Source organism: Neovison vison, chromosome 13 (assembly GCF_020171115.1).
Source record: "Neovison vison isolate M4711 chromosome 13, ASM_NN_V1, whole genome shotgun sequence".
NCBI lineage: Eukaryota > Metazoa > Chordata > Mammalia > Carnivora > Mustelidae > Neogale > Neogale vison.
The window spans coordinates 144,379,834-144,406,022 of NC_058103.1; the positions used below are offsets into that span (position 1 = coordinate 144,379,834).

The 26,189-nt window shown below is 41.7% G+C and overlaps 1 long non-coding RNA gene across 2 annotated transcripts in view; it reads right to left on the reverse strand.

Annotated features, from left to right (window-relative positions):
• Positions 1 to 346: 346 nt before the first annotated feature.
• Positions 347 to 26,189, reverse strand: part of LOC122894370 — a 39,904-nt gene continuing 14,061 nt past the window's right edge. The window contains exons 4-5 of one of the 2 annotated variants that reach the window (XR_006381782.1): positions 25,049 to 25,130; positions 347 to 386 (exon numbers count right to left, since the gene is read on the reverse strand). This is a non-coding gene — a long non-coding RNA (uncharacterized LOC122894370). Of the gene's footprint in view, positions 387 to 5,510; positions 5,678 to 25,048; positions 25,131 to 26,189 lie in introns of those variants that run through there. The other variant, XR_006381781.1, reaches the window with a different exon arrangement.

Below are 26,189 nucleotides of genomic sequence, written 5' to 3' on the forward strand. Positions count from 1 at the left end.
GATTCCCTTCAATGTTACATATGGAAAACTATGAGCATCACATAGCCATTACCTAGTTTCAAGTATTCTCAACTGATTCGTCCAGGATCTCTGATCTCTGAAACCTAATCTATCACTACCTCTCAGCTTCACTTAATTTCTGTTTACCAGTGCTCAAGGGAGCCAGCCATGTCAACAAGGCCATTCAGCAAGCAGCAACAGGATGAACTTGCCCTCTTCGGTTGGAAATGGATTTCCACGTCATGTGGCATTAAGTCAATGATATTCCACAAAGACAGTTTACCTGAGTCATGTTACTCTTCTTCTGAATGTCTTTGTTCTTTTTGATTCATTTGTTTTGTTCTCATCTGCTCTGGCTCTATAATAACAGGACCAGAGACATTTAACTAAAAAAAAAAAAGGAAAGTCAGAACCCAGAGAATTAGAGAGAAGTCAAATCTCAGGATCATCAACGATTAGCTGCTCACTGTGGCCATGCGTGCACGTGCACACACACACACACACACACACACACACAGCTTTCTTAAGTATTCTTATGGATCAAGAGCAAAATGGAGCATTCGAGAATACTGATTTGGTGACCACTGCAGAGAACAGGATTTTTGTGGCAAGAGGAAGAAGATTATAAATAGAAGATACTGAAGCAGACTTTCTCATGATGCGTTATAATTGGTGTCACAAGATCTTATGCAAGGAAATATGGCAAAGATGGTGTCATGGGGATGTCTCCAGCTGAGGACACATCCTCACTGGTAGAAGAACTATAGGATCAGAGTGGGACAAGGGAGAAAGAGTGGGCTGGGGCTGCCTCACCCACTCTGTCATGGACCTCGGGAGGCAAGGGCCATCCCATAGGTAATATCAGTTATTATGCCTTAGTTATATATTGCTGCAAAGTCAGTTGCCACAAATTTAGCAGTACAAGTCAACCTCTACTTACTACCTCACAGTTCTGCCCTCAGAAGTATGGGAAAACTCCACCAGGTTCTCTGCTTCCTTTCTCTAAGCCAAGGAACCCAAGTATCAGCCAGCCTGGGATCTGACGTGGAGGCTCAGGAAAAGAATCTGCTTCTGGGCTTGGTCATAAGTTTGGCTGAATTCAGTTCATGTGGTTATTGGACTAAACTTCCTGTGTTCCTGCTGGTTGTCACCTGGGGGGCTGTTTTGTGCTCAGCCCTCATTCCGTAGAAGGTGGCACCTAAAACCATGAATAGTATGTTGAACCGCCTTCACGCTTCCACTCTTGATTTCTTCTGCTACTAGCTGGAGGAAACGCTCTGCTTATGAAAGGCTGGTGCAATTAAATTGGGCTTACCCTGTTCCTTATGATACAACATAATCACAATAGTAAAATCTCACCATCTTCATAGGTTCCACCTCTGATTAAAAGGGAATGTTAGGGGTGAGCCTGAGTGGCTCAGTTGGTTAATCATAGGCCTCGATTTTAGCTTAGCTAAATGATCTCTGGGTCAGGGGATTGAACCCCGAGTTGGGCTCTGCACTCAATGGGGAATCTGATTGAAGAGTCTCTCTCCCCCTCTCCCTTTACCCCTCCCCTGCACACATGCACTCATGCAAGCTCTCTCTCTCTAAAAGCAGCAAATAAATCTTAAAAAAAAAAAAAAAAGGGAATGGGAATTATGTAAGAACAAAATTCACAGGGGTTCATTTGTGTAATTCTTCTTACCCAAATAGTAGTATTAGTAAATATGATATAACATTTTCCACATGCCAGGAACAGTATAAACATTTTACACACATTAGCTCATTGAATTCCACAGCAACCTTATGAGGTTGTGCACAGGCACACACTGTGCCTCAGTCTCCACTTTACAGTAGAGGAAACTGAGGCACAGTGTGTTGGTGTAGTATATACAACTAGCAAGGGGTTGAGCTGAGACTTGAACACAAGTTTGTGCCAGTTTTCTTAACCACAGATCCATGGATCTGTTGGAAAAGTGTGCTCTCTTGGGTGTGTTTTTTCTTTCTTTCGCCAAGCTTGTGTGTGAATGTGAGATCCAGACTTCTGTAGTGGGGCAGGACAGGATACATGTGGAAGGTGGCATAGCATTTGTGGTTCAGATAGCCCATGGCCTGGACTTTAATCAAGGCTTACATGTAGCAGGCCTACTTCTCCTGGGCTTCCCATCTTGTAGTTAAAGTCTTAGCTAATTGTAGAGTTTGTGTTTTCCTAGAGGGCTTCCTCCTCATGTATCCTTCAGGAGCAGTGGATCTAGGTGTTTGAGGTACAGTGAGGTCTTCCTGAAACAGACTTACCATTCCCATGCCCCTGGGGCTCTTCCCACCCAAATTATAGGCTGTGCTTTGCAGGTCCTAAGGTCTGTATTGAAAATTTACTTAATAAACTGATGCTTACTCTATATGGTCTTATTTGAAAGTGGTGATGCTCAGTTACAAAGGAGAAACTGAGGTAATATTATAGTTTTTCAATCTTTCACTGACTGGGTGACACTATCTTGGCCTAGACTCCAGTTGATGAAAAATCCTTGAGGATGCAACTAGTTTAGAATCAGAATTTAGCAAGGAAAAAGACTAATAAATATGAAACAAAGTTGACTTTCATAATAGCATTTTATTTCAAAATGCCTTAATACATAAGTAATAAGTAACACTGGGAATTCACCAGTAATATCACAGTGAAATAATATAGTTCACATAACAAAAGGCAGAACAGGAAAGCAAAGCCAAGAGATGTTTAAAAAGTGGAAAAAACAAACAGAAGGCGGAAAACTGACAGCATTGAATAATTACAGTTATAAATGTAAATGCTATAAATTATACCCCTAATTGACATAGAATATCAACGATGACCAGAAAGGGAATCTGGAACTCTTTTTCATTCATTATACCCAAAGATTCTGGAAACAGATTCATAGTGAAATAATGCAGAGAGGACAAGAGGTCAAGGATAAAGATGTCTAGGGAGCCATTGCCAATGGGAAGAGTTGCAAACACAGAAACTGAAGTCTAGAATGGACCATAGAGATGCAGGACTAGTTTAAGTAACTGAGTGACACATGAATCTGTTTATCAGCGGAGCCTCGAGAGAAGGCCTTGGTCATGAGGGGGAGTCGTTTTCAGTACCACAGCACATGAAATAAAACACGATAGAAAGTGCAGAAGGATTCCCACCAGAGCTCTGCTGCCAGAAGGGAGCCATGAGCCTAAGGCCAGAGGGTGGCGGTCCAAGTGATGCTGTCACAGAGCTGAATGTCAGTAGTGAGTCAGGGTGCCCATCTCTTACTTCCCCCCACCGCCTCACTTGTACACCAGGTAACTCAGAAAACATAATGGATACGTGGAAGGGGTAACTAGATCTGTTGGGTTGCTTGGGTTTAGGGCAGATCAAAGTGAATCGGAAAGACAGTCTCCTTCAGTTGTCCATATAATGCATTAGCTTGGCATTCAAGGGCCTCTTCAGCATAGCCTGCCCCCATCTGCTTTTGTAGGTTATCTTCAAATACATGTGACCCCAGAGCCAGCTTCTCAGCATGAGGGCCCTATCCCCTGCTCACCTTCTCTTGTTCTTCATTCTTCCCTTCAAGGACTACTTCAGATCCAAATCTCCCATAACTCTTGCTTTCTCCGTTCTTCCATCTATGACCTCTTATGGCATTTATTATGCAATTAACTATATCCTTTCATGCTCTGCTAATTGGCCATTGATCTCTTTTACTGTGGTTTGATGTTCCACATGTGTCTGTCATTTCTTAGCAAGTACACTATTTGCTCCTTGGGAGCAGGGCCATGTCTTTTTATAACACTATTCATTATTTAGCACCTTCTAATTTCAGTTTGCTTACCAGCATGCTGTCACACAAAATGCTCCCTGTAAAGTGTCAGGTTAAATTTTATTTCTTTCTTTGTACAGACTAGGTCACTGAGGCTTAGAGATGTTCAGAAACCTACCCTATAGCTTATAAGTGGCATAACAAAAATTTGAAACTGTGTGAGTGGAACACAAAGTGCTCTCCCCCACTAGGTCATGATTTCATTACACCTATCTAGAGCCATCAATCCAGGTGATGTACCAAAATAAAACATTCATAAGACATGCACATACAAAAGAGAATCTCCATTAATATATTTCAGTTACTCTATTTCATTTGCACACATTTTTTTTAATAATTATAGCAGGGGGATAGAATCCCCAAATTAAATCTAATGCCTAGACAGAATAGCTATTCATGCATGCACATACACATACATGTGCATACACATGTATAGATGCACACGTACATATCCAGAAATGTTTGCACCATGATAGCTAAGCTGGTAAATGCTGCACATAGGTCTGCCCGAAAGGACATTTCTACACCAATGGAGGATGGATGGTCTTCATCGGCAAGGACATGGAGAATTTATAATCCCATTTAGAGTAGAAAAGTGTATAATCTCAGCAGGATGCTTAACATTTCAATTTGACTGCAAGGGTACCCAGAGATTACTGATTGGGTTTTTGGCCAGCACATTATTTTGAAACAGAGCCCTGTTAGTTATGATATTTGCTTTGAAGGGGCTCCTCTACTGAAGAGCTTTGCGTCAATTCATCTGCTAATTGTGATCCCAGTAAACGTAACGAGTGGGAAGGGTGCTCAGTAGTCCTGTAGTTTTTACAGGTTCTAGGTTTGTTTCCTTCAGGATGGAGAGGCATAACAACTCTGAAACCTATTCGCTTTTGCAAGCGGGAAGAAGCCTGACAATTAGAGAGGGAACTATGGAGGAGAAGAAACCAGACCCAGAGGTTCATAGGTTTCCTAGATAACTTGACTTCACCTCCTGGCACCAGGTACTCTCCCTGAGCCTGATGTGAATCATGGCATTTCCTTCCACTGTGGCTCTTAAACTTCAGCCACACAGAAATCAGCTGGATAGCTTGTTAAAACACAGGGTCCAGAACCACAATCCTGGAAGTTCTGATTCAACACATATATGGTGGGGCTCAATCACTTGTATTTCTGGTAAGTTCCCAGGTCATTCATGCTGATACTGTTTGGCTTAGGGAACATGTTTTAAGAACCACTGTCCCAATAGACATGGGTGTTTAGGACATAGGGACATCAGGTCCTCTCAAGAAAATGTAGTGTCATACTAATGGTTAGGAAACTTTTCCTAAGACCAATCCTAAATATTTTCTTCTATTCAGTGCCAAAGCTCTGTCTTGCATTATGGAGCATGTAAAGAACTTTGCAGTTCTACACGCATAGATGCTTGTGCCATCTCGTGCCTTGTTCTTGTATCAGCTAAGTTGCTGTCCACCGAATAGGTGCTGATAGGCTCCGTATCGTTGATGGGAGCTTTTCTTCTTTTCTTGAGAGGAGAGTTAACGGTCACTGGACCAGGCAGAATAGAAGAACTCTAATCTATAAGGAAGGAAAACATTAATACTTGCTTCTTCTACCCACTTTTCCTTCCACTTTCCTTCTCTTCTACTTTCTTTTTACCCTTACTCTCCTTTTAGGCCTCTTTCCTCTTGCCTTGTCCTCTCTCATTTTCTTCTCTTTAGAAAGGTTTGTCTTTCTTTCCTTTATCTTCTCATTTTTTTTTTCCTGAAGAAGTTAGTGTGGACGAGTTCACCATGGTCTGGTCTGCCTTGCCAACATCCATCTCCTTGACTTTCCTTCCTCTTACTTGGTCCTACATGTGTAAATGTTTTCTGAACAAAAGGACAACATGAGTATCATTAGTTCTGATCCTAGAAACTTGTCTAGATGCCAAGCCTTTCAGACCAAGGAAGATGTTTTCCAGGTATAATGACCTTTTCTGAAAAGCTTAGGCATCTGCCATGTATTAAACCCCTTACGAAGACACTCAGTATGCATGGAGTGCTCTATCTGTGCCCAGTCATGATGACCCTAAAAACAATGGGTTTGACTCCCAGCCCCAAAGGATTCTGTTAGTTTAGAGACATTCCTTGGATTTATGAAATTCCTTGATACGAGGCTCCATCTAACACCAGCAAGAGTGTCTTTTACTGAACAGTGACTTTCCAAGCCAATCAAATTTTTGTTTGTTGAAGAGTTTGACTTTAAGACACATGCAGAATTGGGCACCTGGGTGGCTCAGAGGGTTAAGCCTCTACCTTCTGCTCAGGTCATGATCTCAGGGTCTTGGGATGGAGTCCCACATCGGGCTCTCTGCTCGGAGGGGAGCCTGCTTCTCTCTCTCTCTCTCTCTCTCTCTCTCTGCCTACTTGTGATCTCACTCTCTGTCAAATAATTAAACAAAATCTTAAAAAACACACACATACACACACACACACACACAAGACACATGCAAAATAATTATACAGAAGTTTACTAACAATAAAAATAAGAGATAAAGACCAAGTCACTCAAGCAATAGTTTGAAGAATTGGATGCCATGGAATGGCCACCAGAATTTTAGTGCATCATCAAGGCAGCTGTTGGATCTTTAAAACTGCTGCCATGACCTGAATAAGGTTTTGAGCTCTAGGTAACCTGACTGTATATTACAATAACAAACTGTGTGGGATAAACTAAGAATCTCTCTTCCTTATGACTCAATGGGCTTAATGTATAAATAATAAGTTATTTCAGATAAGCCCAGGAAGAAGGCTGTAATAAATAGATGAAAGATCAATATCATAATCCAGGGTTGATAATCAATTTGTATAAGCTACTTAAAAAAAAATTCCCATGTACAGAGGTACTAGAAATTTTAATCATGTGTCTACCTGCCTCTTAGAGACCTCTAGGGCAGTCACACCTCTCATAGAAACTGGTGGAAAATATGAACCTAGATTACAATATTGGGAGTTACATGGCCCCACCCTTCTCATTGACCTCATTAGACCAAAGATGTGTTACTAATTCAAGGACAGCCAAAACAGCCACACAAAACACACGCACGTGTGCATGCACACACACGTGCATGGCAGTTAAAGTGTATGTGTTTTATATAAGTTATAAGAATAAATCTAAAAAGATTTGTAAGAAATAAGAATAAATCTAAAAAGCAAAAAATGGATGAGCTCGGTCTGTCAGATCCCTGCATGAGCCTTTTCACTAAGGTGATAATTTCATTAGCTCAGGGAACAGAGATTTCAAAAAGTCACAAGGCAAAATTGTGACCACAAAGAATGATACGCAAACTGGAGGTATAAAGATGTTGAGCCCTCGTGTTGGCAGAGGGAGACAGATGGAGACCAGAGGGATAGGGAGAAGCTAAGACAGAGAAAGCACATGGCTCACTCGGGAGGATGAGGGAGGACCTGGTTCGAGACACGTTTTATTTGTACAAAGATTTTTCCCAGCCCAGTTTCAGTCTGTTTCAGTCCCGACTATAAACCTGGTTTTCCTGGAGGATCAGAGATGTAAAGCCGCTTACCTGAGATGATTCAGCTCAGATGTTTGCTCCAACGCTTCCGCTCTCTCTATGACATGGTTCATTTTTTTTTTTTTTAAGATTTTATTTATTTATTTGACAGATAGAGATCACAAGTAGGCAGAGAGGCAGGCAGAGAGAGAGGGAGGGAAGCAGGCTCCCTGCGGAGCAGAAAGCGGGATGCGGGACTTAATCCCAGGAGCCTGAGATCACGACCTGAGCCGAAGGCAGAGGCTTAACCCACTGAGCCACCCAGGTGCCCCTCTATGACATGGTTCTGTGCTACGGAACCCTAACAAACGTGGACGAGGGTATCAGTCTTAACGACAAGTATCTCTCAGTGTTTTATGTGTGGCTGTGAGAATTACAGCCTTCTTTTGACAATTTAGAGTGTCTCTCTATCTCTTCCATTCAGCCTCCTCTAACCACGTTTTTTTCAGCCATAGAGTATGTCAATGGAATGACTGAAATTAAATAACAAAGCTTCACTTATATTTTACCTGCTTTTTTATTTTTTTAAGATTTTATTTATTTATTTGACAGAGGGAGAGAGGTCACAAGTAGGCAGAGAGGCAGGCAAAGAGAGAGGGGGAAGCAGGCTCCGTGCTGAGCAGAGAGCCCGATGCGGGGCTCAATCCCAGGACCCTGAGATCATGACCTGAGCCGAAGGCAGAGGCTTAACTCATTGAGCCACCCAGACACCCCTCCTTGTGTAAATTTTTGAGTCATTTACAATTTTTTCCCCCAATGCCTGCCATTCCCTCCTATCCCTTCCACCACCATTCACTTGTGTTCTTTCATATGTAATTTTTATTTACTTCTCTTCAGTCTCCTCAGAGCAGGTATTGAGCCATTTTCTTAATAAGAAAATAGCTGATGTAGATAGTGGTAGTAGGAAAACATGGTCTAGCCTCTTTTGAGTGGGGAAGACCCTATACTGAGATAGTCCTTTAAGGTTTAGTCTTTGTGGCTCCGGACAAAAAGAGTATAAATGTGATCAAAGAAGGACTTTTACCCTAGCTTTTCCTGAGTTTCTAGACAATACACAAATTGGGAAAGTTGACTGTCATAATCCTGGCAACTGATCACGTTCCTCAAATACCAGCCCAGAGGATTTACTCCGTCCATGACTTTTTACCACCTCAGCCTGCATGACCCCCAGCTTAGGGAGAGGCATCTAAATAACATCAGTACCCAGAAGGGAAAATCTTCCCAGTGTAAAAAGTCACAAATCATATGAAAACAGTGTCCAGATATTCCTTTCAGATAACCAGCTGCACACCCAGGAGTTCCTAAAACCTCAGAACTGCTTGGTATTGTCAGCCAGCCTTCTGATCTTCAGGGGAGTCAGGCTTTCCAGAAAGCCAGCATTCAGCTTTGAGTAAAACTGGCAAACTCCCAATAATAGTCCTCTTTACGGTCATTGGCATTTATCCTTGGTGTACAACTGAAGTCCTATATACCATATTCATAGATAAACAGAACATGACCTCTGGGCTGTGTAAGCCAGGAGGTGCCTTTCCCTGGAGATCACCCACACGCCTTCCCCCAATTCTCTTCACACTCTTTGGCTTGCTAATACTTCGGGAAGGCATTTGGCTATCTTGAATCCAAATGATCTCCCCCATCCTTTCTTCTTCGCTATCAGGCCTGTGTTTCCAAGGACCCGTGCCATAAAACTTGTAACTGTCTTGCCCCAAATTCTGATAAAAAGGGCACAAATACATGAGAAAGAAGAATATAGCTAAAGGCTCCCTTCTCCTCATCGCACAGATACAGTGCAGACATTCCTGGGCAGGAAGTTAAGAGATCTGGATTCTTGTCTCAGCTTAATTGCTGATAGTGTGACAGCAGGTAAGTAGTTAAGTCCCTGCAAAACCCTCTAGAATGAAAATGAAAGCACTGCCCTGCCTTCCACTTGGGGCAACTATGAAACAGATGAAATGATGCATGAGGCAACTTATTTACACTCTTGTGTAAGCACCAGGGGTCAGTCCAAGAAGGGAGAAGGAGCGCTCGGAGCCTGCCAGGGAGAGGGGAAGGTCCACTGTGGTGGGGACGCTGTTTTAAGAGCTTTGTTTATTTTCTAATTACCAGAAAGCAAGGGAGGCCTTTAAAATGCTTTATTAGAGGTGAGCTTAGTGGGACCCCATTATTTAATAAATACTTTCACTTGTTGTGGGTAGATCTCTTCAATAACTAAGACAATGATTATGGTACCATTTGGGGCATATGATGAAAGGGAACATGTGTATGTGCCATGATGTCAAAATCGCATTAGGTTTCTAGTTCAAGATTTTGGGATCTGGGAAATAAAATGATAATAAAAGAAGTACCCAACAATGATTTGGACAACCATCCTCATAAAAAGTCTTGAATTGAAAAATATAGCGGGAACAAGGGTGTCAGGGGGCCCCTGGTGGCTCAGTTGGTTAAGTGGCAGACTCTTGGTTTCGGCTCAGGTCGTGATCTCAGGGTTGTGGGATCAAGCCCTGGGTCAAGGTCCACGCTCATGTGGGAGTCTGCTCAAGATTTTTTCCCCTCTCTCTTCCCATCTGCTCATCCCCCTGCTCACTGTGCCCAAGTAGGATCTCTCTAAAATACGTAAATAAAATCTTTTTTTTTTAAGAAAAATAGAACAACAAAAAATGGTGTTTTTGATGTCATTTTGTCATATTCTCTCCATGCTGACGTGCCTTCCTTTTTCATTTTATGCATTTTGAAGCTTTCAAGTATTTGTGTGGGGTCAGGGTGGGGGAGGACTTTGGGTGGGAACACATTGAATTCTTTTTATTTTTTTTTTAATTTTTTTTTTAACACATTGAATTTTGTTGAAAGACATTTTCCGGGAGTTATTTGCTTCTTAAAACAAGCCAATACCATCATTTATAACCATAACCCTGAAGGCACCATAGTTGCCTAAATACATAAACAAAATGAAACGTGCAATTTGCAGGATCTTTAGCTGAGTGCTTTAAAAATCTGGAATGGTTTGGGGGAAGACAGACAAGCAGTTAAAAAAAAAAATCATATGTGATGCTACCCAGCAATGTATATTAAACGCTTATGTGTGGTTTGTGTTTGGCATTCTAAAGGACAAGATAAATGTAATTGTGCGATCATAGAATTAATAGAGCTGGAAGGGACTTCGAATGTGTCTTCCGTAGCTCAACAACTTCACTGATGCAGGAAGTGAGGCTGAAATCAGTTGAGTTCTAAGGCCGATCAGCAGAGAAAGAGGACTCACATGTTTTCCCAGGCCTGGTCCACAGTCCCCTTAAACGTGCTTTTATGTCGTCAGCTGCCGCTCCCTAACCCTAACAACTGAGCGATTTTCTAAACGTGGCCTTAAACCAAGAATCCACCTGACCATACACTTTAGGTTCCTTCAACGCAGGTGAATGCGGGGAATGTGAATGTTCAGCCATGATTTAAGTCGCTCGATTAACGCTAACAGCCCAGATCTTTCAGGTTCTAAAATGCATCGCCGTGTGGACAGGGAACCGATTGGATAGCCCAGAGGGCAGATGTGCAACGGGTGCATGGGAGCTCTTCCCTTCTGGTTGCATAGACTGGCCTGGGAGTGGGGAGGCCAGGCAATTGTTAGGAAAGAGAATTGCTGAGAATAAATCAAATCACCAGTCTTTAGAGGAAAACAATCAATTAGGTCACATGTAGTCAAGCCCAGAAGACAAGGGCAAGATTGCTTCTCATGGGCTGGACCTGAGCGTCGTATTTTCTTCCAGAATTGCTTTGCGATGACATCAACTAGGGCACGCTCCCCATTCTCCTGCTCCACTGTTTACCATAGAATGGCCCATTAGGAAGGTTCTGCTGAAGGCAGAAATTAACCTTTTGGAGAAATTTCATCCTATTAAGTCTAGTTACATGAATCCAGGCTGATTTTCTTTCTGATGGGAAGATTTTCCTAGCCAGTATTTAAGGGCTCAGAAAAGCGTTCCGGGCTTGACTGTCTGCGAGAGCCTTCCTGGTGGAGACAGAATTGTTAGTCAGTTACGGTCTCCATGGTGATTTTTTTTTTTTTTTAAGGGAAAGTTTGATTCAATCTTCTAAACATTGAGGCATAATTTGTGAATGCAATTGAATGAATAATAGCAGAATTATCAGCAAGATGGCATTACCTTTTAGTAGTTGAGACTTTCCACAGTCTAGTTTACTACTAGCCTTCAAATTGGTCCTGAACATGACCTTAGGAGCCTTCCTGCTTCTAGCATAACATTCTAGCTGCCTGCCTACGCTTTCCTTCATTCTGTCCGCTTTCCGTGTATCGGGTCCTGAGCCTTTTCCTCAGACTGTCTCCTTGTAATCCCTAGTATCTTATGCAATCCAGGTAATGTAGGGTCTCTTGCCCTAGGACCTGCTGCATTGAAAGAGACACCTGGTTTGGATGTCGGGAGACCCGAGTTGGAGCTGTAACTGTCAAAAGCAAAGCTCTGTGGCTTTATTTCAGTTTCCTGATCTCCCTGTTTTCCCAGCTAAAAATGGAGCAAGTTGGGCAAGGTATTTCCAATGTTTACAGATTCCATGATGAATCTCAGTTACAGAAAACAAAATCAGATAGTCATTAGACGGCACTGTTTTCCTGCTCTGTATTTTTAATAGAGTGTTCGCCATCCATTATCTGTTGCAATTTGTGTTCAAAGGTCAGAATTATGAAATGCAGCTAAAAGCTGCTGTCAGCTAGGGAGAGGAAGTGAATTCACCTCTCCAAGGAGACTCATATTCTGATAAACCATCAGAATGTGTCCGCAGGCTGGGCGTGCTGTGAACCAAACGTTTTCCATGGCAAGATAGAGGCATCAAATTATCTCTTCTTTATTATCTGTCTCTAAGTGTCTAGAAAACTGTTCCAACAAGGAAAAGGCCTAATAGCTCTTTGTTGGCCAAGACTAAGTCAGTCTTTGGGGGTTATCCATTTCGGACAATAGAGCATTTGAGGAAATGAACCAAGGAGAGGGAAAATGAAACTCCTAGTGTTTCCTGTGTTTTCATGTAGTTTCTTCCCTTCTGTGACTTTTCTCCCCTATTTTTAACAATGCATAAGTAACAGGGACATAACAGAAGAAGCAAACCACCGCTAAAGCTCTTGGAATGTGCTCCTTCCAGTGGCTACTATGTTATATTTACAACATATGATATATAATGTTGGGGGCGGTCAGTATAGTATAGCGGTTCAGATTATGGCCCCCGGAATCAGTTAATACAGTAGCTAAGGCAGCACTTGCTTGTCTCGTCGTTAGCACACGGTAATTGTTAGCTTTAATAGCATTACTAGTGGTTTCTGCTGGTGTATGCTGGGGACCAGATACAAAGTGAGGGAAATAATGAGGTTTCTGCCTTCCTAGACAACCAAAAGAAACCCTACATACATTAATAAATATTTTTAAAACACTGAGCTTGAGATGATTATGGCTAGGAGAATAGCGTGTACTCCAACATTCTGGACTGTTCTTCTCTTAGATACATCCCAGCACATTTCCCAAACTCATGTTATAATAAATTGGACAAACATAGGATTTAACTTAAAATGTACAAGGCGCAGAATAAATTTACACTGCAACCCGGGTCACATTGGTCTTGCCCTATTTTATAATCCCCCAGGCTGTAAGAATTTTCTTGTTATTATGGGCATGAAAATGAGCTCAGCTGGTTTTCTCCGAGGCTCCTCTCCCTTCCCACACTTCCAGACCCCTCCATCCTATCCGTCGGTCCACTGAGTCCCCTCCTCATGTTTTGTGTGACAGCCGGTGTCCATCAGAGGCCCATTCAGTGTTGTACCAGTTGCTTGGTGTAGATGGTTATGTGGGCGCCGTGTGTGGCCCTGGGGGAGGATGCCATTGTGCCCGTGATGCCTAATTAAATTAATTGTACACTTGAATCTGTTGGCTGTGCTGGGAGAAGATCCGCTGGGATAAAGGGATGGCTCAGGAGAAGGCAGAGAGGGCCAGGGCAAATCCTAGCCAATGGGACACCTTTCCTGGCCACCACCCTAACGGTGACAGCCAGCAGAGAGGCTGATCTCCTCCAGGGCTGAGCTGGGACACAGTTCCTCATGCCTTCAGGGGTCTCTAGTCTCTGAAATCACCGTGGCCACACCACCCACCGGCATAGCACGGCGTTCTTTGACTGGCACGCATGTCTCGGTTTCCTCAGCTCCCTCGACAGCTCCGTGAGGAGAGACTTTATGGAAATGTCAAGAGTCCGTGTTAGTGTGTAGCCGTGTCAAGTCTGACTAAACATGAAATCTTGTCCCTGTTGTGCTGTGGGACTGCAGAGAGCCACGCGGAGACTGGAAAGCGGAGGAACTTAAGGCGATGATTTTATGTGGGGTTTTAAAGGGCACTTGTGATTAGAAATGTGACTGTAAAAAGCACATTTCAATGTTCCAGATTCACTCCCCCTGGTGACTTGCATGTCACATTCACTTAGTTTACAAATATAAACAGAAGAGGCCCCGCGGCAGCTGTGGGAGGCTCAGAAGGAGACTTGAACAAGAGAGCATCGAGTCCTGTCCCTTGAGCGTTTGAAGGGCCCTGACCACTGGCTCAGAGGCGTGGGGGGAGGTGACAGATGGGTCTGACAGCCCTCGGGTTTCTGCCCTGCTGATTTCCTCCAAGCATCTTGGCCACCCTCACTGCAGCCCGACTCTGTGAATAGGTGCTTCTCAAAAGACAGCGAAGTAATTTCCAAATGGTAAACAGAGCAAGTGGCTTTTTAAAAAAAAAAAAAAAAGAAGAAGAAGAAGAAGAAAGAAAAAAGAAAAGAAATGAATGAAAGAAAAAAGAAAAGAAATGGGAAAAAAAAAAAAAAAAGAATGCTCTCACAAACTCAGTGTGCGCCAGGCTTCCATCAGGCTGTGGAAATTGCAGACCTGTGTCTTCTCGGGGCAAACTGGCCATCACCTGGTGCATTCCGACACATACCCTCAACTAGATGTCTGAGAAGCCCAGACTCCACGCCGTACCTCATGCTGGGCCCTGGGACACTGCTTTCACGTCAGTATGGGAGGAATGCTCACAAGACTCTTCACCTTTTTAGTTCAACAATGTTATTGCATGCCAGCTGCCATCTGTTGCAAAACTCCATGGGGACCCATTCCTTCTAGAGCCCGGATTCTGGACAGAAAGCCAAAGCTTGCAGGGACCTCAGGACGAATGATGACATGCAAAACAACAGAGCTGGGGTGCCTGGGTGGCTTAGTGGGTTAAAGCCTCTGCCTTCGGCTCAGGTCATGATCCCAGGGTCCTAGGATGGAGCCCTGCATTGGGCTCTCTGCTCTGCAGGGAACCTGCTTCCTCCTCTCTCTCTCTCTGCCTGCCTCTCTGCCTACTTGTGATCTGTCTGTCAAATAAGTAAATAAAAACAAAACAAAAACCCTGAAAAAATAAAAACCCCAAAAACAATAGAGCTAAGAGGTGTGGCCAAGATAGTCAATTACCCGCTTAGTATTTAGTCTCCCAGGATTCCTTGCTCTGAGAAACCCACCTTTTGGGGGATGGAGCAGTGTGCCCATCTAAGGCATGGTTGCTCAGAGACAGTCCTGATTCTCCATTTTCCAGCAACTATGAGAAGACTTGCAACCTGCACCCAGCCAATAGAATCCAAATGGAAATCCATCGGGAAAGGGGTAGAAAGAGGTGAACCATAAAAATGTTTGCTTTTCTTTTCTTTTTTTTTTTTTTAAAGATTTTATTTATTTATTTGACAGACAGAGATCACAAGTAGGCAGAGAGGCAGGCAGAGAGAGAGAGGAGGAAGCAGGCTCCCTGCTGAGCAGAGAGCTTGATGCGGGGCTCGATCCCAGGACCCTGAGATCACGACCTGAGCCAAAGGCAGAGGCTTAACCCACTGAGCCACACAGGCGCCCCAATGTTTGCTTTTCTGATACAGAAAACAGATGTGGCTTCTAACACCTCTTCCCCCTTCCATAGCTTTCCTGTCTTGTGCATGTAGATATGATGGCTGGAGCTGCAGCAGCCTTTCTGTGACCAGCGGAGTAAGGCCACAGGAATGGCAGAGAGGCTGGCCCTAACAAAGCTGTGTCATTAACAGGACAGTAGTCCTTGCCTCCCTCTGTTGTTGTTGTGGGAGAAAAACACAGCTTTGTTCTTCAAAGCCTCTATCATCAGAGTTTCTATTACAAACAGCTAAACCTGATCCTAATGTGGTAGAAAGGGAGGGATTGCTCCCTTTCTCTGGAGGGAGACTCCTCAGTTGCAAGCACCTAGTCCTAGGTGCATAACAGAACCGAGACTGACCCAAGTGAATATCATCGTGCACGTGCTTGGGCTAAACAAGAGCTGGCAGGTGGAATTCTCAGGATGGCTGGAGACCAGTGTTGAAATACCAAAAGGCCTTTTGAGGGTGTGCTGACCCCCTAAATCAGGGCATATGAAAAGACTCTGGCCCTGGTAGAGGTGAACAGACCCAAGCAGGAAGGCTGGATTTCTCCCCTAACTGGTTTTATTTTTTTGGGGAATGGCATTAACACAACACAAAACAAACAAACAAGAAAACACCTGTCTTCCAGTGGGGCCCTATAGCATGCATCATTTCCATGCCTAAGGGGAGCTCCAGTGACATCTTGCTGTAAACATCCACGTCGCCAGTGCCGCCCTCTATGCCTCTCTCTTGCCATCCTGCTTCTCGACAGTTCTGACGCTCACCATTCTCCTGCTCAGATCCCTGCATAGCTTGTTCCTGACCTTCTCTCTCCCCCCCAGCTTTACGTGGTGTCTCTCCCAGTGCGTTGGGTCAGCATGTATCCTTTCCATCAGTGGCTACTTTCCTTGAGCTTTCGCTGATCCCTTGAGTGGGAAATAACCAAAACCCAGAATAAGGAAGAAAGCCAGACGGAGGCTTTGGTCATTGTGACGGAATACCGATGGCGATGAGGAGAAGGTGTCATAGAGCATTTCTTGTGGAGGGCTTTGGATTTGATCTTTCTTGCTTTGAAATGCATCTTCTTTTAGAGGAACATACTTAATCTTTCAGCTCCTTACTTTGTTCATCTGCGCGGGGGTAATGATAGTGTAGAACTGGCAGGGTTGTTGTCTTAGGTGAGATGATTTCTCAAAGCGCTGGGCATAGTGCCTGATGCATAGTAAGTCCCCAAGAAGCCTCACCTATTTGAGTGATGAGGACATCATTTTGTCAACAGGTATTTATGAAGTATTGTTTATATTGCTGGAATCCTGAAATACAGGGCTTGCCATTAAGCTTTGGTCCCTACCTTCAGGGGTCTTACAATTTACTATAATTTGAAGTCAGTAGCGAATCCCCTCTCTTTGGTGTTACAAGTGCGGTAATACATAATAAAAAATCCAAGGTGCTGAAAACATGTAACCTACTTGCAGAGAAGACTGGGAAACATGTAGAATCCCAAGATTCAGTTAGGGAGCACAAATTCTCTTTGCCACAGTAAGTCCATCTGGTCACTATATATCCCGATTCCTCTTCTGCTGGGTGTGAAATATATTTACCTTCCCAAGGGACACAGCCTTAATTCAACCCAGTCAATGCACTGTATTTTCTGATCCAATCGGAAGAAAGAAACCACATTGTGATTTGGCCAGGGAAATATTAATATCAAGAACTACCAGCTATAATAGTTGTTTGGAGTGTTCAGGGATTAGCTAGTGAGAAGTCAGGAGAACTATAGAGAACAGAGGGAGAGCAGAGATAAGGAGCAGTCCCATGTGTGGGGCTGAGATAGCATCCCCAAGGAAGAGTCTCAGGCAGTGTCCACTCCCCCTCCCCAGCATCCAGATCTGAGACCCAGCCTGATTGGGAAGGCCATTGTGTCTCAAGATGACAGAGAAGCCACTGTGAGGTCATGCTGGCAGGACTTGCTGGGAATCTATCCTCTGGAAGTTGCTGGAAAATTCCCTCTAGGAAAGCTGTCTGCAAAGAGGCATCTCTTGGGCGGTGCCCTGCTAGGAAACGGGCACAGAGAGGATGGCAAGCAAGCTGTTGGGTGCCAGGAGTGACTGGTCTCCGTACACTGCAGAAGCCTGACCTTGAGGAAGCCTCAGTTCCTGCAGGAGCACACCCAGGGAGCACAGCACAGGCAGGGAGCAAACCCTTTCCCTCCTGGAATCTCTCTCCAGCACCGTGTACTGAGTCAGCACAAGCTGGCCAAGGGAAAATACTTAAGAGTCCACATTCATTATGACAGAAGAGTCACAAGGTCTGAATTAGCCTCAAAGCCAAACCAGACATGTGCGGAATTCTCTCCATTCGGCAGAAGGGTTGCCTCTGAGGCCGGGGACTGGAGAACTCAAGTGTTACCTTCCTTATGGCAGTCAACAGGCCTGGCTACCTTAAAAGCCATGGATTTTAGAGCCATTATTTTACCTTTCTAGTTTGTCCTCAACCCTCCCTCTTGACTTGATTAAAACGAACTCTCAGACTCAATCTGGCCTCTACACTGAATCACTTTCTCTTACTGAGAGGTTATTCTGGACATTTGTCATTCAAAGCTGTTTCCAGTGCCTTCTCTTACGCTTGGGCTTCAGAAACAGTTCGGTTTTCCAGCCCTGCAAAGGTCCCAGATTTCCAGGCTCTTCCTATGTCATTCCAATTCGTGTTTTCTTGTAAACAGGCTGATTCTTCATGGAGCCCTCTCTTTTCTTGTGAAACCTTCCTATATCCACAGTTGTAGCTAATATATCACTAATAATAACTGTTCTCACTGTTTTCATTGTTAAACATGAATCATTTTTTTACCCTTCTGTACCAGGTTCTTCCTAGTTTACTGATCAACCCTTATCTAACGCCATATACACTAGGTTGTTCTAATGTCAGCACCCCTTTTTTGGGACCAGTATTCACGTTAGTCGGGATAACGAATGTTTGCTGTGGCAGCCCACCCATCCTAAAATCTCAGTGGCTTGACAAGATAAAGGATTATTTCTCATTTAATCCAACTCTGATATAAATAGAAGATCCCTCTTGTATCTTCAAGCTACACTTCTGGAACATACCACAGGAGGAGAGAAGAAAAAGAATGTATCAAAAAGGGCTTCTCAAAATAAAGGGGAGGGCAAGGATGTTTTAGCATGAGGAATTAGCATGTGCAGGGAAAGCATGGTATCACTTTGGAAATATACAAGGGACTAACTCAAAATCATTCTTGATGATGGAGAGATATATCCCAAGATATCATTAGATTGGAATTCTCTTTGCTCAGGGCTTTGGAAATGTTGAGGTCACATGGAAATCATGTTAGGACTAAAATATGAAGGCACGGAGGTACACTATTTGGAAGCTTCCACGAATATATAGTACCTATGGATGTAATCAAAATATATTTTTTTAAGATTTTGTTTATTCATTTGATAGATCACAAGTAGGCAGAGAAGGGAAGCAGGATCCCCAAAGTGGGGCTTGATCCTGGGACCCTGAGACCATGACCCAAGCCAAAGGCAGAGGCTTAACCCACTGAGCCACCAGGCACCCCTATAATCAAAATATTTTTAATGTCTTTAGTGAATGTATGTTTCCCGTTATTTAGGAAACAGGTATAATTCCTCTTTCACTCATCAATTCTGCTTTTAGGAGTTGTACTAAGGGCAATCATGAATTACTAGATAGAGTGATGTATAAGGTACTGACCAACTCCCACTTTTGTGAGTGAAAGGTGCTATAAAGGATTACATCGGGACAAGAGGGTGAATTAGTTCTATCCTGGACCAACTGAGATTACGGTATCATGAAATTTCTATGTAAGCATCATGAAATGTGTCACATCACCATTTACAGTGTAAAAATGATTAATAGTAATAAACGGGTATAATTCTCATATAAAATGATGTTATAAGCAGCTGATAAAGTGATGTTAGAAATAAAATATGTAACACCATAGAAAGAGTTCATGACATATCGAGATGTAAAAAAAAAATAGTTTAAAAATTTATTTCGAGGGGCACCTGGGTGGCTCAGTGGGTTAAGCCGCTGCCTTCGGCTCAGGTCATGATCTCAGGGTCCTGGGATCGAGTCCCGCATCAGGCTCTCTGCTCAGCAGGGAGCCTGCTTCCTCCTCTCTCTCTCTGCCTACTTGTGATCTCTCTCTGTCAAATAAATAATAAAAATCTTAAAAAAAAATTATTTCCAGGGGTACCTGGGTGGCTCAGTTGGTTAAGTGCCTGCCTTAGGCTCAGGTCATGATCCCGGGGTCTGGGATCAAGCCCCACATCAGGCTCCCTGCTCAGCTTGGAGCCTGCTTCTTCCTTTCCCTCTGCAGCCCCACTTCTTGTGGTCTCTTGCATTCTCAAATTAGTAAACAAAATCTTTTGAAAAATTATCTCCCTTCGTAGTGTGGGGGAAAAAAAGAGTAAAAAACTGCCGCGGTTTATTAAAATTGTTTAATTCAAATGGATGAGTGATAGAATTATGTGTGTTAGTAAAAATACATTTATAGATATTTAAAATATATTTTCTTCTATATATATTAAATACATATATATATATATATATATATTTTTTTTTTTTTTTTAGATTATCATACTTTTTAGCTTGATTCATTCTTACTAGTCAGCAGTCAAGGGAGTCTGCACTTTATCAAGTTGTGTTTGGATCTCACCAAGGTTTTTACAAGTGGATTCAGCTGAAGGGCAGCTCAGAGTCAAAGAATAATAATTCTTCCCAAATGTATAGCACTTCCACGTTAAAGTGCTTTCATGTGCATTATCTGATTTGATCTACTCACCAGGAGACAGGCATTATAATTCTCATTTTATAGTTTCAGAACCAGAATTTCTGAAAGATTAACTTAATTGCCCAAAGTCAAACAGATATTTTGAGGCAAAAATTGGAATTATAATTCACATTGCCCAACTTATTCTGAGTTTGATTTCTTTCAAAGGGAGCTTCTTCTGAGTAGCTAGTTGTGATCCCAAATTTTATTATGGACAGTGCTAAGGGGCCACTATTTATTTGGTAGGAAGGGACCTCTGGAAAATTTGTCTTGAAACAAGTGGTGTGCTTAGCAGTCTTGTTCTTGCCTAATGAGCAGAAAGTTAAAATGCTGAAATTGATAAAAATTCAAATGCTATTATCATGATCGAAGATTGAGTTTTAGGGATATGTCATTTAGGATTTTGTGGGTGCCTAGGTGGCTTAGTCAGTTAAACTTCTGCGTTCAGCTCAGGTCATGATCCCAGGGTCCTGAGGTCGAGCCCCACATTGGCTCCCCCTCAGCAGAGGGTCTGCTTTTCCCTCTGCCCTCTACAGATGTCCTGCTTCCCCGCCTCCTGCTCGCTCTCTCTCTCTCTCTCTCTCTCTCTTTCTTTTCTCTCTCTCTCTGTCAAATAAATAAAATCTTTAAAAATTTTTTAAAAATAGCATTTTAGATTTTCTTTTTCTTCATTGAATTTATTATGTATTATTCAGTCCTCAGGAACTTCTTGAGGATATGAACAATATTCTTTGCAGAGCTCAAGTTTAGCCAGGGGATACTGAATTAATCAGCTAGAAACATCTTCCATTGCAGTTTCTTTGGAAATTAAATGCTAAATTTGGGAAAGGTGATGGGGTGAAGTTATGGGGTAAATCCCTGCTCTATGTTTTCCTTGGCTTATTCTAATGAACAGAAGCTGCCTTGTTTCTGTTGACCATGCAGATTGTTGAGTTTGCGCAACCACATAACTTTCATATTTTATCGTTGCTTTAAGTGATCAGAGAACTGAAGGAGGACCACGGACACCTGCGTGGCTTCTAGTCCTGAAACCTGACAACACCATCTTACAGACCTCACCTCAGTTTCTGTTGTTAATGTTTAATATTTACTATGCCTTAAAAATTGACATCAGATATTTAATCTATATTTTCAGTAGATTTTATGTCAGATGATTCACAGTTTTATGTTGTTCTGAGATTCAGTCATTTGTAGATACGATGTGGACTTGGGCGTGGCTGTCTGGCTGGGCGTTCAGGTGGGAAGGAAGAGGACTTGGGGAGCCAATTCTAGGGAACATATTTTTATTGATTTATTCTAATTTTCTGGACATTTTCTTGTAACTTCATTTGCAGGTGGTAAACAAATAAAATTAGATTTTGTTTTATGACCTCAAAGGAAGGACCTGTGACTGCAGTGGTCAAAAGAGTGTCCACATGGAGTGGGGCCCACGGCTCAAATCCCAGCCTCACCGTTTAGCAGCTGAATGACTAAGGTCAAGTCAGTCTTCACATTTTTCCTCTCATTCCCTCATCTAGAAAACGTCTAACTCATGGTGTGGTGAGGATTACGTGAATAATGTTTATAGAATGTCTGACAAAGAGTAGGTATGTTTTTCTCCCCCCTTTAGGTTTTATGTTAAAAATATAGTATTGGGTTTGTTGTGTCGGATGATGATGGGATGTTAGGGGAAACGTGATTATCTGGTTTAGCTTAAATTGTTCTCTTTATGAGCCACTTACATGATTTTCCCCATTAACATGATGTTAATTTTGGCATTGCCTCAAAAGATGAATTAAGTTCTTTTGATTCTGTAACGCGGTGGAGTACACTAGTTGAAAATACCCCGAGTGACACTGACCAGGAGAGAATTCAGAGCCACGAGAATGAGCCTGTGTCATGACACCATAGCACACTGCCGAGGTGGCGAAACAGGAGGTTGATTAAGATCAAAGCCTCTGCCTTCGGCTCAGGTCATGATCCCAGGGTCCTGGGATCGAGTCCCGCATCGGGCTCTCTGCTCAGCGGGGAGCCTGCTTCCTCCTCTCTCTCTGCCTGCCTCTCTGCCTACTTGTGATCTCTGTCAAATAAATGAATAAAATCTTTAAAAAAAAAGATTAAATATACAAAATAGATACCCATGGGATATGCTATAAACTATTAAAAAGGTTAAATAAATGAATAAAAATGCAGAAGACACGAAGGTAAGTAGATAATATTTTTAAGTGGCATATTCGAAAAATAACCATATAGAGTTTTTAAAACTCAAAAGGAGTCATTCAAATTCAAACTTAAATGGGCATTTAAAAGAAAAGATGTAGACATATCTGAGTCAAGAGATGGTAAACAAGAAATAGATCTAAGGCCAGTAATATCAGAAGGAAAAATACATCGAAACTATGAAAGATAGTTTAAAACCCCCCAAAGTTGGCATTAATATCACTCAAGAAATGTGTCTGTTCCTTTATTACTATATTGGCACATATAGGATTGCATTTCTTGGTCACATTATGCAGGGGCTGGATTGAATGATGGGCTCTGGCCAATGAATAACAAATGGGTTTTATGAGTATTTCTTCTCAAGCAACCGTATCATTCCTGGAGTATTATTTTCTCTTTGTTATTTTTTTTATTTTTTTATATATTTGACAGACACACACTGAGAGAGGGAACACAAGCAGGGGGAGTGGGAGAGGGAGAAACAGGCTTCCTGCTGAGCAGGCAGCCTGATGCCAGGCTCGATTCCAGGATCCCCGGATCACAACCCAAGGCAAAGGCAGACGCTTAACTACTGAGCTACCCAGGTGCCCCTTATTTTCTCTTTAAAAGGAGACAAGGTCACTAAGGACTTGAGACCCTGAGGGACTACAATGAGCAGAATATCTCTGATGAATCCAAAATTAACATATTAACATGAGCAAGAAATAAATGAGATACACCCTGGATGATTTGGACCGCTGAGATTTGGGGAACATTTGCTACATCAGTATAATTTAGCCCAGGGATTAATAAATTAAGATCTAGGGCCCTGCCACCTCTTTTTGTAAATGTCAGTGAAACAGCCACACTCATTCACTTAGGTGATATCCGTGACTTCTCTTGTACTGGAGCAGCAGAGTTGAAAAGTTGTGACAGGTGTCCAATTATACGGTCCACAAAGCCTAAAATATCTGTCCCTTTAACAAGGTGTTGCTAATCTCTGACTTAGCCTAAAATCTCTGGTAAGAGTATGGAGAGAACAGAAACTAGCAAATGTCTTGTAAAAGTCTCAACTAGTAATAATTTAGAAGAAAAGGCAAAGCAATATCAGACATATAATAGCAGAGAACTGTCATTAATTCATAAATTAAAACATAAAAATATAATATTCCATTGAGATTTATGTTTTCCTCTATGATAGAGTAGATCACAGCAGACCATTGTTCCTTGCTGGAAAACTTTAGAAAGTCAAGATAAAATTTAAATATATAAATATAAATTAAAATGTATATATTTGAAAGCATTAGACACCTGCCAAGGAAACCAGACTGACTCAGTTAAAAAAGCTAGAATCACAGAAAGAACAGAATTGGAGAGAGGTATGCCCAGTTCTGTAACAGCTTCATCCTTCAAGGAGTTTGCAAATTTCTGGTGACAAATCAGGCAGAAGACCACTGTTAAGACATAAAGAAACTGGGGAACATTTTAGAACTTACGGGAGTAGAGAGAGCAAATGAGTTTTAAACTGTCAGATAACCTAGGACCTGGGGGACCGTAATTCCGTTGAGGTGCTAGACTTAGGGTAGTGACACCAACATTTTGCTGGGGTCCCAGGAGGAATCTGGAGTGTAAAAATGTATGATGATAAGTAGCTAGGAAGGGAAAAAAAAAAAGCAGAGGAAAAGTCTTATAACCATCTCTAAGACCTGATAGAGTGGACACCATGGGTGAGACCAATAGTAACAGTCATGATACTTGCAAACCAGAATTAAATAACCTCCCTCTCTTGTTGGAGTAATTTTATCTGTTGCTACTCAAGCTGCCTTATAATGGAGAAGCCTGTGCTGGAGAAAGACAGACCATGCAAACTCCTTCAAATTTATCATGCACGAAATAAATTATCATACATGACATCTAGCACTCAACAACAACAAAAGTACAAGAAAAAGAAAGGGGAAAAAAGTATAAAACAGGAGAAACAAAAATGAAAAGAAATAATATAGTAGCTGTACAACTAAGTTTAAGTGCTGATTATAGTGCTTTAAATGATCCAAATACTCCAACTAAAAAACAAAAAACATAAAACCAAATTAAAGGAAAACAGGCATACTTTTAAAACGTGAGAGTACCAAAATTTTAAACTTAGTGGATAAAAAACAATATGCCAGGCAAATACTAATCAAAGGAAAGTTGGTTTAAATATATTAATAAGCTGGACTCTAAGGGGTGCCTTGGTGGCTCAGTCCGTTAAGCATCCAACTCTTGATTCTGGTTCAGGTCATGTTCTCAGGGTTGTGAGTTGGAGCCCAGCATTGGCTTTACCCTCTCCCTCTGCTTCTACCCCTGCTTGCGCGCTCACTCTTTCTTCCCCCACCAATTAAATAAATAAATTAATTAATTAAATAAAATCTTGAAAAAATAAGTCAGATTCTAAGACAAAAGTATTATCAGAAAATGAGCGAGATGATATAACCAAAGGGTTAATCTATAAGGATCATACACAAATAATAAATTTCTATGTGTTTAATAATATTATTTTGAAATATATGTAGTAAAAATAGAAAGACTAAAGTGGGAAATAGAAACCTACCGAGTTGTAGTGGGAGATACTAATATAATAACTGATAGAACAAGTCAACAAAAAAACCTAGCAATCATATGGCTCATCAAAACAGCAACATTTACAGAACTAAGTTAATAGACACACACAGATCTCTACCCCCAATGATAACAAAATGCATTTTTTTTTAAATTGTGCTTAGGACATTTATCAAAAGTACTCACATGCTGGGCTTTAAAGCAAGATTAGCAAATTTCAAAGGAATGTTGTACTCAGAGTAAGTTTTCTGTTCACAGTGGAATCAAGCTATAAATCAATAACAAAAAGCAAATTCTCAGCTCTTTAGGAAATTAGACTGTTTCCAAATAAGCTAGGGATCAAAGAACCATATTGTAAATTAGAAAATATTTTGAACTAAATAATAATAAAAATCCACATTATTAAAACATGTGTGATAAATTTAAATCTCTGTTTAGAGGAGAAATAACCTTAACTTAATACACTTAAAAAAGAAATCCTAAAACACACACACACACACACACACACACACACAAAAAAAAAAAAACCTATGTTTCTATCTCAAGAAGATAGGGCAAAAAGAGTAAGTTAACCCCAAATTAAGTTAAGATAAGGAAGTAATAGAAATAAGACGTATTAGTGGAATCAGAAACAAATATACAACAGAGAAAATAAAATCAAATTTAGTTTTGTGAAAAGACTAAATTTATAGAATTGTACTAAGACTTTCTTTTCTTTTTAAAGATTTTATTTGAGAGAGAGTGAGTGAGAGAGAAAGAGCATGAGGTGGGGGGGAGGGGCAGAGGGAGAGGAAGAAGCAGACTCCCTGCTGAGCAGTGAGCTCCACATGGGGCTCCATCTTAGGACCCCAGGATTTTGACCTGACTCTAATCAGATGCTCAACTGACTGAGCCACCCAGGTGTCCCTCTACTAAGACTTTCAATAGAAAATACTAGGATCAGGAATAGTAAAAGAGATTCATGATAGATTTCACAAATACAGAGGGGAAAAGGAGGAGAGGCAGAGGAAGAGGGGGAAGGCAGGGAAGAGTTACCATCAAATTTAGAAGATAAATTTGAAAATAAAATTAAACTGGTAAATTTTTAGAAAAGAAAAACAATTTACCCAAATTAATACCAAGAGAGATTTTTAAATTGCAAACCATATGACTATTAATAAAGTTGAATGTGAATGCCATAAGTTCTTCATAAGAAATTTCTAAAGCAAAAAAAAAAAATTTTTTTCTAAAGCAAGTAGTTTCTTGGGTGAATTTTTACAAATATATAAGAAAGGACATGAGACTTACTGAATACTCTATTTCAGAGAATACTAAATAAAAAGAATGA